Source organism: Cicer arietinum, chromosome 8, assembly GCF_000331145.2.
Source record: "Cicer arietinum cultivar CDC Frontier isolate Library 1 chromosome 8, Cicar.CDCFrontier_v2.0, whole genome shotgun sequence".
Taxonomy (NCBI): Eukaryota; Viridiplantae; Streptophyta; class Magnoliopsida; order Fabales; family Fabaceae; genus Cicer; species Cicer arietinum.
The window spans coordinates 22,724,363-22,742,706 of record NC_021167.2 but is presented as its reverse complement, the minus strand read 5'-3'; positions in this window follow the sequence as shown (position 1 = coordinate 22,742,706).

The following is an 18,344-nucleotide window of genomic DNA, read 5'->3' as shown; positions in this document are numbered from 1 at the left end:
CATCCATAAGGGTACTAATTTCACTTGGTGGTATACCAAATGGATAACAAAACTGCTTCTTTAAATTGTGACTTCGAAAAAGAAATCTATATGGAACAACCTGAAGGTTTGGTGATTTATGGACAAGAAAACAAGGTATCTAAGTTAGATAAGTCTATGTGTGGTCTTAAACAAGCTCATAAGCAATTGCATGAAAATTTTGATAGCTTAATTATATCGAATGAGTTTAAAGTGAATGATAGTGACAAATGTATTTATTACACATCTGAAAATGGCGTTTACACTATCACATGTCTTTATCTAGATGAAGTACTCATATTTAGTTCAAACATTCATGTTGTAACTACTGAGAAATCATTGTTGTGTAACAAATTGATATGAAAGACCTAGGAGAAGCGAGTGTAATCTTTGAAATCAAGATTTCTAGGTCAGAAAATAGAATTTCTTTGGATCAATCTTACTATGTTGAAAATATTTTAAAGAAATACATATACTTTGAATGTAAACTTACTTGCACATCATATGATCCAAGTGTGAAACTTTTCAAAAATATTGGTGAAGATGTTAGACAAACTGAATATGCGAGCATCATTGACAATCTCAGGTATGCCACTAACTATACTAGACCCAACATTGCCTACATTGTGGGACTATTTTGCAGGTTTACCAATAGACCTAATATCGAGCATTGACACGCTATTGGCAGAGTCAAGAGATACCTTGGAAGATCATGAGTCTCGAATTACATTATCAAAGATTGTATGTCGTAATTAAAGGATATAGTTATGTTGATTAGAACACTTTATAAGAAGAATATAAAGTAATCAATGATTGTATATTTAGTATAGTTGATTCAGTTGTATCTTGGAAATCGAAGAAACATACAATATTGGCGCAATCTATTATGGAGTCTGAAATGATAGCACCGACAACCGCTAGTAAAGAAGCGAGTTGATTGAGATGTTTGTTAGTTTAGATCCCTTTATGGAAAAACCTAGTGCCAATTGAAGTCATTAACTAATGTGAGATAAACATGCTATTATAAATCAAAGAAGCATGATTCTTGAAGCAGTGAAAGGATAAGGTAATAGAAATTCTTACTGAAATATATACTCTACATGGAGTGGAGTAACTAGCTACATGAGTACTCTTGATAGACTCACTATGTGAATGTAGAAGTGAGATCACTTATTATGGAATTTTGAGGCAGAATTCCTAGAGCGTTCACAATACTGGAATAGATGTGCAAGACCATTAATATACAAACTTTTCACAATACACCATATAAAAAAGGTTGAGAGATAGAGTTCAAGACTACGAGTCACTCTTGTTGAATCTAAATCTTACTATGCTAATGTTCAAGTCGGAAGAGGTGCACAATCTTATAAAAGTGTTTGACGCTACTTCAAAAATATTGTTTTAATTCAAGTGTGGGATTATTGGAACATAGAGAGTATGTTAGTGTGTGAATTTAAAAATGGTTAAGTGGCAAATTAGAAAGCTCTCATATATTGAACAGTTTTCAACTCTATAAACACTAAAGTCTCAAATTGGATAGTTAACATATGTGAGATTGCTTCCTCTATTCTTCCTCTTCTGTTAGATGCACTTCTGAACCACTTCTCCCCTTACTTATGTCCCTTTGATTTTTTGAGTGGTCCTAATATCACTGTCCTTTTAGAATGATTCTTGTGTCATAGTCCATTCGATTTTTGAGTGGTTCTAATATCGTTATTTTTTAGGGCGATTTTTATGTCGTAATCCATTCAATTTTTGAGTGTTCATAATACTACTGTTCTTTTATAGCGGGTTTTATGCGGTAATCTCTTCAATTGCACAATTTTAAACACTTTCGTGTGAAATTAAATAGAACTACCTAATCAACGACTGAAACTAGTAATATATTTTATAGCTGAAAATCATTTAAAAATAGTTTTTCCCACTTACATACGTGAAATATTTATAAAGAGAGTTATTTACCTATTTTAATACTAAATATTTATTTTCTTGTGTTAAATTATCATGCAAGAGATAATTTGAATTATAATGATAACGCTTGATAACTGTATCTAGAAATTCAGGGACAATAATGATAACTTGATTAAATGTCTCCGCCTATATAATACAATTTATAATTCTTGCGTTTATTTACACGCGTGGAAGTAATAATCTGATACCATATATTTCAATATCAAATAAAACAATAATATATGTTTTTTTTTTAAATTGTTAATATAGTCGGATACACTATTATCTCGAATAAGAGTTACTATCAAAGTTATTTTATTTAAAGAAAAAATTGAATAAAATTTTAGGTGTATTTCTTTTAGATTTTTTTATTAAAATATTATTTTCAAAAATAAAAATCATTTTTTATTGTTTAAATTATATTTGTTTTATATATATGTTTTAAATTTTTATATGAAAAAATTATTTTTTAATTTAAAAAATAATTAAAAAATAATAATTTCTCATTTTGTTTCGTATGATGAGAAAAAAAAATAACATAAAATTTAAATTTAAGATTCGATTACTAACTGAAACTAATTTGAAGTCATTAAGTGATGTGAGATAAACATGCTATTCTAAATCAAAGAAGCATGATTCTTGAAGCAGTGAAAGGATAAGGTAATAGAAATTCTTACTGAAATATATACTCTACATGGAGTGGAGTACCTAGCTACATGAGTACTCTTGATAGACTCACTATGTGAATGTAGAAGTGAGATCACTTATTATGGAATTTTGAGTCAGAATTCCTAGAGCGTTCACAATACTGGAATAGATGTGCAAGACCATTAATATACAAACTTTTGACAATACACCATATAAAAAAGGTTGAGAGATAGGTTGTGAGATCACTTACAAATGTTTTTTTAATGAAATACCATTATATATCACATGTCGTTTTCAGTCATTTAATTTAAATCATATAATTGACAAATGAAATTTGAACTTAAAAAAAGTATACTATCATTTTCAATTAAATCAATGCATATTGCAATATGAAGTTTATTAATCAATCAGTCATTAACAATATATTTCCAATCAATATTAAAGAATATCACAAACTAAACACAAATAAAAACTACAAGGAACATTTTCAAAATTCGTCAAATTCAGTCGGTGAATCCAGTACATAGGCTAATTTGTTCAGAATCCGTCAAATTTGCTTAGAGAATTTATAACTCGCTTGAGAATTTAAGTTTGATGCAACCATGTTGGTCCTAAGACAAAATTTGCTTAGCGAAATTATTTTTCGCTTGGCAAATTTATACGAATTATGAAATTTTCCCTCTGTTTCCACAATCACTCCTCAAGAACCCATCAACAACCATAATACCTGCAAAACAAATTTATCCAACATAATATATTTCATAGATTTTGAATATTTTATCCAACATCATGAACAAACATAAGAGTAAACAAATAAAAAGAAACCTGAAATTGTCATAGTAGTGAGTTCACTACGCCAAAAATGACATTTTATAGCGCGTCTTTTACAGCGCTTATTAAAAACAACCGCTATTGTAGAATTTTTTAAAAATAACGGAGGATACAACAACGCTTTTTTGACAAGCGCTGTAGAAAAAGCGTTGTTGTAGGCTTTTAAAAAATAAGTTAAGGAGTCTTTTACAGCGCTTTTTCAAAGAGCGCTGTAATAGGCTTTTAAAAAATAAGTTAATGAGGTATTTTACAATGCTCTTTCAAAGAGCGCTGTAATAGGCTTTTAAAAAATAAGTTAAAGAGGTCTTTTACAGCGCTCTTTTAAAGAGCGCTGTAATAGGCTTTTAAAAATTAAGTTAAGGAGATCTTTTACAGCGCTCTTTCAAAGAGTGTTGTAATAGGCTTTTAAAAAATAAGTTAAGGAGGTCTTTTACAGCGCACGTTTAAAGAGCGTTGCAATAGGCTTTTAAAAAATAAGTTAAGGAGTCTTTTACAGCGCTCTTTCTAAGAGCGCTGTAATAGGCTTTTAAAAAATAAATTAAGGAAGTCTTTTACAGCGCTCTTTTAAAGAGCGTTGTAATAGGCTTTTAAAAAATAAGTTAAGGAGGTCTTTTACAACGCTCTTTCAAAGAGCGCTGCAATAGGCTTTTAAAAAATAAGTTAAGGAGGTCTTTTACAGCGCTCGTTTAAAGAGCGCTGTAATAGGCTTTTAAAAAATAAGTTAAGGAGTCTTTTACAGCGCTCTTTCTAAGAGCGCTGTAATAGGCTTTTAAAAAATAAGTTAAGGAGGTCTTTTACAACGCTCTTTCAAAGAGCGCTGTAATAGGCTTTTAAAAAATAAGTTAAGGATGTCTTTTACAGCGCTCTTTTAAAGAGCGCTGTAATAGGCTTTTAAAAAATAAGTTAAGGAGATTTTTTACAGCGCTCTTTCAAAGAGCGTTGTAATAGGCTTTTAAAAAAAAGTTAAACCGGCCTTTTACAGCGCTCTTTTAAATAGCGTTGTAATAGGCTTTTAAAAAAGAAGTTAAGGAGGTCTTTTACAGCGCTCTTTCAAAGAGCGTTGTAATAGGCTTTTAAATAATAAGTTAATGAGGTCTTTTACAGCGCTCTTTTAAAGAGCGCTGTAATAGGCTTTTAAAAAATAAGTTAAGGAAGTCTTTTACAGCGCTCTTTTAAAGAGCGTTGTAATAGGTTTTTAAAAATTAAGTTAAGGAGATCTTTTACAACGCTCTTTCAAAGAGCGCTGCAATAGGCTTTTAAAAAATAAGTTAAGGAGGTCTTTTACAGCGTTCATTTAAAGAGCGTTGTAAGAGGCTTTTAAAAAATAAGTTAAGGAGGTCTTTTACAGCGCTCTTTTAAAGAGCGCTGTAGTAGGCTTTTAAAAAATAAGTTAATGCGGTCTTTTACAGCGCTCTTTAAAAGAGCGTTGTAATAGGCTTTTAAAAAATAAGTTAAGGAGGTCTTTTACATTGCTCTTTAAGCGTTGTAATAGGGTTTTAAAAAATAATTTAAGGAGGTCTTTTACCGCGCTCTTTTAAAGAGCGCTGTAATAGGCTTTTAAAAAATAAGTTAAGGAGACCTTTTACAGTGCTCTTTCAAAGAGCGATGTAATAGGCTTTTAAAAAATAAGTTAATGAGGCCTTTTACAACGCTCTTTCAAACAGCGCTGTAATAGGCTTTTAAAAAATAAGTTAAGGAGGTCTTTTACAGCGCTCTTTCAAATAGCGCTGTCATAGACTTTTAAAAAATAAGTTAATGAGACATTTTACAGCGCTCTTTCGAATAGCGCTGTAATAGGCTTTTAAAAAATAAGTGAAGGAGACATTTTACAGCGCTCTTTGAAAGAGCGCTGTAATAATCTTTTAAAAAATAAGTTAAGGAGGTATTTTACAGCGCTCTTTCAAAGAGTGTTGTAATAAGCTATTAAAAATTAACTTATATTTTTTTAAAAATAATTACATTAAAATGAATACATTTTTCACATGCTTTAAATTTTATTTATCATATATACATTAACAATGTTATTTCTATTTAATATTTTTTTTATAACTCTACTATAGCATTTTAAAATATGAATATTTTATGTCTTTTGAAAATAATCTTAACGCATTTTATATATATAATATTACATATTTCATAATTAGATCAATATTATGAATTTGCTTTCTTTTAAATAAGTATTATTTGGTTTCGGAAAAAATTTACAATTTCTTAAGAAAATAACATTTTACTAACATAATAAACCATAACAAAATAAATAACTACAATATAAAAAAGATAACATTTTAATTTGAGTAAAATATTATCCCTAAACCCTAAACCGCTTCAGTTTCCTCTTCATTATGTAAACTTCATACACTTGTTTCCTCCTTCTAATTGCGAACCCTATGAATAATATTGTCTTGTTACTAACCCTCATTATGTAAACTTCATACGCTTGTTTCCTCTTCATTCTACTTGTCATTGCGAACTATCTTTGTTTCTACGAACCCTACTCTCCTACGAACAGTTCGTATTTATGCGTTGTTCTGCTTTGTTCGTATTTTTGTGTCGTAACCCTATTGTTCTTCTGTTTTTCAGGTATTGTATTTATTAGTTTTTTGTTTCAATAAAATGCATGTTGAACTTATACTGCTATCAATGCACAAATATTTATTGACTTATATGTTTTATTTTATAGTGTCCTCGTCAAACTAACAACATCGACTGTGGGTACTATATATAGCGATTCATGAAGAAGATTGTTGATATGAATCAAACTATAATCCTAGAAACAGTACGGTATTTTCATTATTTGATTTTCATATATAAACTATGTATATATTTGATTCTAACTTATTTATGTTCAATTTTTATATCGCACAGTACTTTGACAATTCTAGTCCAACATACTCTGAAAGAGATCTAATTGAAATAAAGGAAGACTGGTGTTAGTATGTGATTGAAATGAAAATTATTTGATTTGCTGGGAAATGACATGCTGCAAGGGATAGTTATATGAATATAAGGTAGTTATGTTCTGTGTAGTTATGATAGTTATATGAATATAAATAGGGCACATTTGAAAAGTTGTGAATATGTAGTTTTATGAATATGTATATAGTTATGTGCTCTTGTCAATATGTGAATATGTATATGAATATGTTGTGAACTGATTGTGTAAATATGTAAAGTTATAAAGTTAAATTATAAAGTTATATAGTTTTGTTGTTGTGTACTGATTGTGTGAATTGATTCTGGATGAAAAAGATTTTGGAAAAAAAAATTAAAAGACAGCGCTGTAATAGGTGCATAATAATCTATTGAATGCACCTTTTACAACACTTTTTCAAAAAAGCGTTGTAATAGGTGCATAATAATGCATCTATTGAATGCACCTTTTATCACGCTTTTTGGAAAAAAAACGCTGTAATAGGTGCATAATAATGCATCTATTGAATGCACATTTTACAACGCTTTTTCAGAAAAGTGTTGTAATAGGTGCATAATAATGCATCTATTGAATGCACCTTTTACAGCGCTTTTTGGAAAAAGCGCTGTAAAATGAGTATAACAAGCGCGCAATATATCTACTTATTTTATAGCGCTTTTTTATTTTAAAAAGCGTTGTTGTATCTTTTACAGCACTGGATGCTACAACACTTATTTTTTTTTGAAAAAACGTTGTAAATGACTTAAAAAAAGCGCTATAAAATAGGTTTTTTCGCGTAGTGGTTGTACCTAGCAACATGGACGATTGATGCACCTTTTACAAAATCTATAGTGCTTGAGCATTTTAGTCTGATGCACCAATGAGATGCAACACCAATGTTAAGCATAATAGCAACAACTAGTTTAGTAAAAGTTAAATTTTTTCTTCCAGCTTTACCATTCATTTCACGCGAATATGATAGCAATTGTTTCATGTGTAATTCCATGTAGTTTATAAAATTCATTAAATAGACTAGAATTGTATTATGTTCCTCTATCACTACGAAACCTCTTAATCTTTCTACTAAATTGATTTTCAATTTCAATTACAAAGATCCTAAACATGTCAAGTGCTTCACTTTTATTTTTCATTATATATACAAAAGTATAGTGAGAACAATCGTCAATAAAATGGATAAAATAACGTTTTTCATTTCTAGTTAAAGTCCCGTGAAGTTCATATATTTTAGAGTTAAATCTTTAAGGCTCAGATTCTCTAATTACTGATTTACTTAAATTTGAAATCACATAATTGTTCACAAGACAAAGTCTAGTGTGCCAAATATCACACAATATATAAGTAAGCAGAATGAGACATTTTATTAATATAAACATTTAATTTAGAAATACCATATTTAGGAATGGTGTATAAATTCGTCTAAATGTGGTATGTGATTTGTGTACTTGGGAAATAGTATTTTGAGATAGGAGTTGGATCATTCTCAACTGGTAAAACCATCTAAAGTGGTTGAACTCTAGAATTTTTGAGATTCTTCAGCGATAATGTTGTTTGTCATTAGTCAATTTTGCTTAATTCTTTTGGATTGTATCTGTCTTAATTAATGAAATCACTCAAGAGTACACATAGAAAAACAAGTCATTGAATACACGTCAATGAAAAACAACATATTTACAAAATTATATCACAGTAAATATTGTTTTTGAGTTTCGATAAACTGTTGAAAAATTATTTTTAGATATTAATGATATTATTGAGTTGAGTCGCAGACACTCTATTTAGGATATTTTGTGACATTGCTGAAATTGTGCAAGAAGTATAATGACTACACCATAAAAAACTTTGGTAATATAGTATTATGAGTGTTCAAAACTCAAACAAAAAGAAAATTATAGATGAAGCATAAAATGGAGAAAGAGAGAAAAAAAACTCATATATTCGAGGTTTTTTAGTGTAAAAAATAATGGGTTGATCGAGTAAAAAAAAAAGCCGACTCAATAACAAAATAAACATTTGACGCGCAAAAATTGAGAAAGAAAAAACGCATAATAATAATAATAATAATAATAATAATAAAAATAAATATTAATTATTGTTATTTTTTCTTTTTTTAGGTACAATAAATAATACTCCAATGTCATATTTTCGTATTATAAACACTAATAATATGTGATATCTTCGTAATTATGACTTCTACATTTTTTTTTTAAATCACACAACACTAATTATAAATTTCAACTTTTTTTCTAATAATTAATCAAGAGTACTTGAATTATAATTAAAATAATTTTTTAATATAATTGGTTCAAATTTTGAGTTATTAAATTTCTTTTCAACTATTAATCAAAATTAGAAGGTGAAGTAAAAAAAATACACCCCAACACAATTTATACTCTCGTAAACTAAAAGTCGTACTTTTTTCGACTTTATTCATATGGTTTCCTTTTGACTTTATTTATTAGTAAAAGTAAATAAAAAATTAAATAGGATTATTAATTTAAAATTTTAATTAAATATATCAACTAATAAGTTCCCAAAAGAATATCTCATGAACTGAAAGTCTTCGTACGTAAAATAAAATTGTTTTCTTTTGTTATGTATATTACTTACAAATATTTATCTAGTATTTTATGTATCATTTATAAATATGTATTTTATATTTTTTTAATATTTTTTTAATCAAAATTATTTGTGATGTGTTTTTTATGTATCAATAATAAATATTTATTCTATGATTAGTTATATTTATCATAACACATGTTTATTTATGTATAAGATATAAAAATGTATGTGTGTTCTTTTAGTATCTAATTTTTTATATATTAATGATAAATATTTATTATGTGATTTTTTATATTTATTTAATTAAAAAATATTTGTCTCATATTTTTTTATGTAATAATTACAAATATTTATTTTTATTATTTTAATATTTATCAATGACAAATATTTAATATAATATTTTTACAAATATGTCCTTTGTAGTTATTTTTTAAAAGAAATAGTGTCTTTTCAATTTCTAACTTCTAAAAATCACTTCATTTTCTCAATTCTTAACTTCTATTTTTTTCTTAATAAAAAACTTATTTTTTGCCAAAAAAAATTGTTTGAAAATGTTGGTTTTTTGGTACTTATATTTTTTTAGTTATATTTTTAAGGTAGTGATTTCTTTTTTTTTTTTTTTGTAGTTATGACTTTTTTTTCTTATGTTGATTGTTTATTAATATTTTTATTCCTTAAATTTGACAATACTTAAAAACAAAGAGGACAATATTATTTTTTTAATAGATGTTTATTTTTTTTTTATATCGATGGTATTTTTTATAGATATTTCTTTTTTTATATTAATAATTAATTAAAATTGTTTTGTACTAATAATTAATAATAACTCGCTAAACCAATATATAATTAAATAGTCATCTTTCATTTAAAAATTGTAAATATAATGTAACAAATTAAATAATTATGATCGATAATATATGAGATGATGTCTTAGTTAATGGTAGAGAAAGTTTTCAGATTCAATACCTCAATATAAATTTTTTTCCAAAATTATTATTAAAAAAAAATCTATTAAAAATTTTAGTATTAAAATTTAGAGAAACATAAATGTGATGTAATAGATTATCCAAAAAATCCAAGCTTTCTTCAACGGTTTGATGTCGTAAGGAAAAAAGCAGTTTTTCAACGGTTTCAAAAAATCACATTCTTATTTTCTTGGAAAATAAAAAAGCAATTCCCAGAATCAATTCACCAATTCACTTAAATTGGTAAATTTCTCATCTTTCATTCAGGTTTCAAAAATTCTTCAAAAAAATAAAAATCAATGTAAATTAAGCATATTTTCTTAATGTAGTTTCTATGTCCTTTACATTTTTTGCAACATTGATAATTGGCATTATTTGTGTTTAGGTTACTTGTTTTTATATTCAATTGTGCATTTGGTTTTAGTTTCTTATACATTGCTTTGAAACTTGTGAATTGTGATGTGATGTGATTTTAGTACTGAATGAATCTATCTAAGGGTTCAATTTTAATTTCCTTTGTGTTTGGTTATCTTCATTTTTTTTTTCTCCATTGAATTAGGAAAAATGGTGTTGAAGTTGTTTTAGGTGTTTGTGCTTAGGTTATTATTATTATTATTACATGGAGGACCAAATGACATAATTGTTTTATATTAAAAAATCAAAATATCAGGAAGAAAAAAAAAGGAAACATTGAGATCAATCATCAAGGTTTGGTACTAGGAGTTAATGTTGTGTGGACTTTTGAACTATAAACCCCTCATACACCAAATAAGATACTGATTGATAGACAACGATAATAATTTGACAAAAAGTAAGTGTTTGAATATATTCACATGTGTTGGTTTTGCATTCGCACAACCGATGTGAGACATTGGACATGTCTTTGATTTCAATTGTCGGTGTTATATAGATTTTGAGAAGTGTTTGTTTAGTGAAGGGAACAATAGATGCTTTAAGTCTACCAATCTCGATAGCAAAGACACTTTTGATTGAAGGTGCGTCTTGATAATCGACATATTGATTACATTCAATTAATTCATTTTTCAAATTATTATCGGTGTCGATGTGTCAGTGTCATTTTTAGTGTCCCTCTTAGTATCCGTCATATTTAGCAATTCATTGTTTGAGCCTTAGCCAGATGGTGAGATGGGACTAATGGCCACCTCTTTTAGGCATTGGCTATAGAATTTTTGACATCAACCAAAATGACATTTTTCTATGATTTCTTGTGGAAACAACCTTTTTCAATGGGGACCCTTAATAGAATATGAGTATTTTGTTATTTAAAGTGATTTTTACTCATTAGTATATAAATGGTATTCATGCTTTTTGTTACTACCATTTAATTGATAACTAGTTCTACATTGCAAGTAGATTCAATTCCTCTTTCATGGTGATTTATTTGAATTATTAATTAAGGGTTGTTGCAAAAATTACCATATCTGAGATACATCTACAATTTCTAGTCACTTTCTTTGATCGTTTATTTTGTGAATGTTCTAAGACATTTTTCTTTCTTTTTTAGTTGATAAAGGTGGTCCAAAATGTCTAAACCTCATAACAATCCTCTTTCGCCAACTGAAACAACATGTGGATTACTTCTTCAAGAACTTCAGGTACAAATCAACTTTGCTGCAAACTGTTTTCAATTGATTAATATTTGGTAAACTGTGGAGAAACTCTTATTGTTTATCTTTTTTTTTTTTTAATTTTTAAAACTAGATAATATGGAATGAAGTTGGGGAGTCGGACACTGACAAAGATAGGATTATGTTTGAGATTGATCAAGAATGTCTAGAAGTATACAGAAGAAAAAGACGACAAATGGATCCAAGATGAGATTGATGGATATTACTGAAGCCTTTCAATACCGACATGATGGTCATCCCGGTCCATATAGGAGCATTGATCCTAACAAGATTACGAAACGAGGCCGAGATGGAAGACCACCGCCACAGGATTGCTTGCATTGGTGCATGCCGGTACCTGTTGATGCATGGAATGAAATTATGTTTGAAATCATTAAGAGAGAATTTGACGGTGATAGAACATCGTAAGATTTATTTTTTCTCGACAACAAAGATGCGTTCATCGTCTTATACTTTATGTTATTATTAATTAACATGACACTGATGACTATTTTAGTCTCTCATTTTGAAATTGTTTATGCTTGAAATGATAAAAGAAAGCTATATCTCTTGAGCCTCCATTCAACATTGTCCAATATTTCAGCAATGAATATTATAAGAAGGTTTAACAGTTGGAGATTCACTTGAGGTCTTTAGATTAGATGAGTAAATTATGCGCCTTTAATTCAATTTAGATAAGATAAGTTGTAAATATTGTAGTATTTCAATTGTTTACAAAATAATTTTTATTTATTCGTAAGCACTTATAAAATATAAATTGAAAATTGAAGTTTCATTCTATTATATTTACAAAAAAAAAATCTCAAGATTCATGGTTAAAATTTAGATGTTACATTCAACCTAAATTTAGTAGAATTTTATAATTTAAATTAATTTAGTTTTTGTCATCCTGTTTTTACCAATGCGCGGAATTAGTCATTTATTTTAAAATTCAGAATTTTTCGTTTTTATATTATTTTTAAATAATAAATTATGGTGTGATATATTTTAAATGATGTGATTTACGAATAAATGATGTTGAATGATTAATAGTGAAGAAATTGCAATAAAATTCTCTTAAAATATCATTTCAAATTACAAAATTATTTATTTTTATAATTTAATTAATAACATATAAATAATTAATACATCTAGATAAGTTTTAAATTATTAAATTATACACCACATTGTTTTAATTATGTCACATCACCCTCTATAGTTAAAACATTTGATAGAAGAATCAAATTTGTCATATCTTAAAATAAGAATTTCAACTTCATAAATTGATAAAAATAGATAATCAAACTTTCAATTAACTCTATAATATCAAGAATGGGTAGTGACCGATCAAGAAAAAGAAGCAACTTTTCAATACCATATGAATCGTAAAGATGATCACATCATATATTCAGAATAAAAGAGAAACTAATATTGAATAACAAATTTATAGAGAATACAAAGAAAAATAATACAATTTTTTGTTAAGAAAAAACAAAAAAATATCAATAATCTCTATCTATTCATCTCTTATAACACATCCCCTTCAACATTATATAAAAAAAAAAATCCAGAGTCTAATTTTCGTTGTTACTATTTTCGCACCTATTTGTCTTCTTCGTAATGGTAGAATTGGGGAGAGTGATAGAAGCAATATTAGAACATAGATCAAATATGGGACTCTTCAAAACACGGCTTTCAATTTTTGATCGAGTGTTGTTGTCGTTGAACCATTCTTTGAAACACTTTCCACACATATTCTTGATACCAGCAGCATCATAAGAACCACATTTTTCATTCGAACAAAACGGTGCAAATACGGGTTTTTCCAAAACATGTTCTTCATTATTTGATTTAGTGGTGCCGTCGAACCATTCTCTAAAACACTTTCCACAAATGTTCTTGATACCAGCAGCATCGTAGGAACCACATTCATTGTTGGAACAAATTGTTGGAACCATGTTGTTTTACTTTGTTTTGATCTCAAGAAAAATATGATTAGCAAACTTGAAGAAATTGTTGATAGAAGAATGAAGTTGTGTTAATTTATAGGTGATAAGCATCGTATCTTTTATAAGTACCGTATCTTTTATAACAAATTGTATCTTTTATAAGAATCGTATCTTTTATAACAAATTGTATCTTTTTTTTTTATAGAAAATCTAGGAAGCTTTTGTTACAAGATAAAAATCTAGGAATTATCCAATTTTATTTTTAAACAATATCTTTATCATTAATTTTCATTATAAATTAAATAAAATTTATATCTTTAATTTATTATATATGTTTCAAGTGGGCCCAACATGAATTTATTTGTAAAGTTGTATTCTCAAATTTTTCAGAAAAAAAAAAAAAGTTGTATTCTCAATAATCAATAATAATTTTTTAAAATTTTGAATTTAAATTCAATTCATGAGATGGGATTTAATTTATAAAGAAAAGTTTCATGAAGTAATAGCCTTGGTCAAAACAAAATATTTTGTCATAAATCTTTTCATACCGCTTTAGTTATAAATGCTATTAAATCTTACACAGACGATACATTATAGTGTTTATAATTTAAGTGTTATTAAATGTGACACTTATATTTTTCATAGTATTCATCGTGTAATTAATACACAACACTTAAAAGTTGTTTTCAATATTTATAACACTTATATTATAAGTGTTATTAAAAGGTAACACTTATATTTTTCCTAATGCTCCTTTTTAATAAGCACTGTTAAAATTAATGTGCCTCAACTCTTCTTTCTCTGTTCGTGTTAATTGAAGCTCTCTTATATCGACTAAACCCTTGTTTTTTTTTTCTTCTCAAAACAAAGATACCAATCATCTCAATCAAAAACCCAATGAATTCAACTCAATTGTTGTTTCAATTCAAACTCGATTGCTTCCATCGTTTCAAACTTGATTTCTTCCACCGTTTCAAACTCGATTGCCTCCCTTGTATACAAGATGAACTATCTCCATCGTTCTCACAATCCAAATCATCAATCATCATCCACCATTCAAACTCGATAGTCTCTTTCAACCTACTTGCTTCTGTCATCAATCGTCATCCACTATCATTAACCTGTTCACCTCCACCGTCATCAATCGTCCATGTTGTTAGGTACAACTCACTACTGTGACAATTTCAGGTTTCTTTTCATTTGTTTACTCTTATGTTTGTTCATGTTGTTGGATAAAATATTCAAAATCTATGAAACATATTATGTTAGATAAATTTGTTTTGCAGGTATTATGGTTGTGGATGGGTGCTTGAGAAGTGATTGTGAAAACAGAGGGAAAATTCCATAATTTGCATAAATTTGCCAAGCGAAAAATAATTTTGCTAAGCAAATTTAGTCTTATGACCAACATGGTTGCTTCAAACTTGAATTCGCAAGCAGAGTTATAAATTCTTTAAAGAAATTTGCCAGATTCTGAATAAATTAGCCTATGTACCGGATTCACCGAGTGAATTTGACAAATTTTGAAAATGTTCCTTGTAGTTTTTATGTGTGTTTAGTTTGTGATATTCTTTAATATTGAATGGAAATATATTGTTAATGACTGATTGATTAATAAACTTCATATTGCGATATGTATTGATTTAATTGAAAATGATAGTATACTTTTTTTATGTTCAAATTTCATTTGTCAATTATATGATTTAAATTAAATGACTAAAAATGACATGTGATATATAATGGCATTTCATTAAGGAAAGAGTAACTCAGACACATGACGGTTCACATTTAAATAATTGGGATAAAGTGTCTGTTTTATTTGAAAAAATTGACCAAAAAAAGAAAGATTTCAAACGTAACTTTATCTTAAAGATTTTATTAAATAAAATTTGTACTTTTTTTAATATTAATGTTTTAAAAGAATATTTTCTAACTACTCCTCCAATTTTTATGAAACTAACTGATATTGTTATTTTACTCTCTATTTTTATGTATTATAGTAAATAAGAAGACTTCCATTTTGGAATCGAAACAAATATATAATATCAATATTTTAATAGTTATTGTATTTATATTTTAAAATTTAGAGATAATGGTATATTGTCTAAGTTTGAAACTTGATTTGTAAGACTGTATTTATATAACTTTGATGAAATAGACTAATTAAGGTTTAAGGGATAACACTAATCATGACTCCCTAGAGAATCTTCCAAGAAAGCAGTTCGATTTACCTTCCTTCTTGTCGACGCAGTTGAGTGAAAATAATGCATGTTAAAGGTCTCTCCTTTTAAGCTAAAAATATTTTGCTCTTATGTCCAAAATATGTCTTCCTTAATTAACAAATTAGTCATATTTCTTTGTAAGCTAATAAAATGGGATTAACTACTCGACCTCAAATTAGTTTCAGTTAGTAATCGAGTCTTAAATTTAACTTTTATGTTAATGTGATAAACTATTATTTTTAATTTTTTTTAATCAAAAACTAATTTTTTTAATATAACGATTTAAAGAAAATATAAAACAAATACGATTTAAATAATAAAAAATGATTTTTTATTTTAAAAAATAATGTTTTCATTTAAAAATATAAAAGAAATACACCCAAACTTTTATCCAATTTTTCCTCTAAATAAAATAATGTTGGTAGTGACTCCTATTCGAGATAATAGTGTATCCGACTATATTAACAATTTTTAAAAAAACCATACATTATTGTTTTATTTGATATTGAAATATATGGTATCACATTATTACTTCCGCGCGTGTAAATAAACGCAATAATTATAAATTGTATTAAATAGGCGGAGACATTTAATCAAGTTATCACTATTGTCCCTGAATTTTTAGATACAGTTATCAAGAGTTATCATTATAATTCAAATTATCTCTTGTCTGATAATTTAACACAAGAAAATAAATATTTAGTATTAAAATAGGTATATAACTCTCTTTATAAATATTTCACGTATGTAAGTGGGAAAAACTATTTTTAAATAATTTTCAGCCACAAAATATATTACTAGTTTGAGTTGTGAATTAGATAGTTCTATTTAATTTCGCACAAGAGTGTTTAAAATTGTGCAATTAAAGAGATTACGACACAAAAATCGCTCTAAAAGAACAGTAGTATTATTAACACTCAAAAATTGAATGGATTACAACACAAAAATCGCCCTAAAAAAACAATGGTATTAGAACCATTCAAAAATCGAATGGACTATGACACAAAAATCATTCTAAAAGGACAGTGATATTAGGACTACTCAAAAACTCAAAGGGACATAAGAAAATGAGAGAAGTGACTCAGAAGTGTATCAAACAGAAGAGGAAGAATAGAGAAAGTCGGGTATTACATTCAAGATATAATGATGGAAGCAATCTCACAAAGCTCTCATATATTGAACAGTTTTCAACTCTATAAATACTAAAGTTTCACATTGGATAATTAACATATGTGAGATTGCTTCCATCACTATATCTTGAATGTAATACCCAACTTTCTCTATTCTTCCTCTATTCTTCCTCTTCTGCTCGATGCATTTCTGAGTCACTTCTCCCCTTTCCTTATGTCCCTTTGATTTTTTGAGTGATCATAATATCACTGTTTTTTTAAAATGATTTTTGTGTCATAGTCCATTCGATTTTTGAGTGGTTCTAATATTGTTATTTTTTTAAGGCGATTTTTATGTCGTAATCCATTCGATTTTTGAGCGTTCATAATACTACTGTTCTTTTATAGCGGTTTTTATGGCGTAATCTCTTCAATTGCACAATTTTAAACACTTTCGTGTGAAATTAAATAGAACTAATCCACGACTCACACTAGTAATATATTTTATAGTTGAAAATCATTTAAAAATAGTTTTTCCCACTTACATACGTGAAATATTTATAAAGAGGGTTATTTACCTATTTTAATACTAAATATTTATTTTCTTGTGTTAAATTATCATGCAAGAGCTAAGAGATAATTTGAATTATAATGACAACGCTTTATAAGTGTATCTAGAAATTCAGGGACAATAATGATAACTTGATTAAATGTCTCCGCATATTTAATACAATTTATAATTGTTTGCGTTTATTTACACGTGCGGAAGTAATAATGTGATACAATATATTTTAAAATTAAATAAAACAATAATATATGGTTTTTAAAAAAATTGTTAATATAGTCGGATACACTATTATCTCGAATAGGAATTACTACCAACGTTATTTTATTTAGAAGAAAAATTGGATAAAAGTTTGGGTGTATTTTTTTTAATAATTTTTTTATGAAAAAAATATTTTTTATTGTTTAAATCGTATTTGTTTTATAGTTTTTTTTTAATTATTATATTAAAAAAATTATTTTTTGATTAAAAAAATAATAATTTTTTACATTTGTCTCGTACGATGAAAAAAAAATAACAAAATTTAAATTTAAGATTCGATTACTAATTGAAACTAATTTGAGGTCGAGTAGTTAATCCCATTTTATTAGCTTACAAAGAAATATGACTAATTTGTTAATTAAGGAAGACATATTTTGGACATAAGAGCAAAATATTTTTAGCTTAAAAGGAGAGAGACCTTTAACATGCATTATTTTCACTCAACTGCGTAGGGAATCATGTTACAGAGCACACTGATGAGTGTTATACCTTAGACCTTAGTCTATTTCATCAAAGTTATATAAATACTGTCTTACAAATCAAGTTTCAAACTTAAACAATATACCATTATGTCTAAATTTTAAAATATAAATACAATAACTATTAAAATATTTATATTATATATTTGCTTCGATTCCAAAATTCAAGTCTTCTTGTTTACTATAATACATAAAAATAAAGATTGAAATAATAATATCAGTTAATTT